The 508-nt window shown below is 36.4% G+C and overlaps 1 protein-coding gene across 2 annotated transcripts in view; it reads left to right on the top strand.

The window, feature by feature from the left end:
• The window catches only part of LOC107644525 (DNA (cytosine-5)-methyltransferase DRM2), a 10,977-nt gene that overhangs the window by 681 nt on the left and 9,788 nt on the right, over positions 1 to 508 (top strand). The gene's annotated exons all lie outside the window — the stretch shown is intronic.

A 508-nucleotide genomic window follows, 5' to 3' on the forward strand; every position in this document is an offset into this window, starting at 1 on the left:
TATGTTAAAATTATGATGTTATATTTATATTTTTTCAGGTACTAATTATAATTTTGCAAGAGTTTAGAAGTTAACTCCCTTGCTTAATTTTAACAGTGTGCGAGGTTTATAGCATGTTTACATGTTTATTTTCTGTGTGAAATCCATTGTTGTTTGGCCCGTTTAGTTTTTCTGTTGAAACTGGAGCAGCATTGTAATAGAGAGGATGGAAGGATGGAATGAGTAAAAAAGAGTCTTGTGCATGCAGCAATTCATTGGCCATCTCCAAACCCTTAAATGGAGCTCCGATTTGGGACGGATTAGTTGTTGGCCCCGCTGAATTGAGGGATACCATGGGAAAAAAAAGGGGTCTATTTGGGAGGTCAGAGCTGAAATGTAGTTGTTGTGATAAAACATTGTGTTCCCGAGAATCATATAATTAAAACCGTTGTTTGTTTGAGAGTTTTACAAAGGATGGGAGGAAATGATTCATGATGGAATCACAAAGAAAAACAGAGAAGAGAGAAGC

Source organism: Arachis ipaensis, chromosome B05 (genome assembly GCF_000816755.2).
Source record: "Arachis ipaensis cultivar K30076 chromosome B05, Araip1.1, whole genome shotgun sequence".
Classification (NCBI taxonomy): Eukaryota; Viridiplantae; Streptophyta; class Magnoliopsida; order Fabales; family Fabaceae; genus Arachis; species Arachis ipaensis.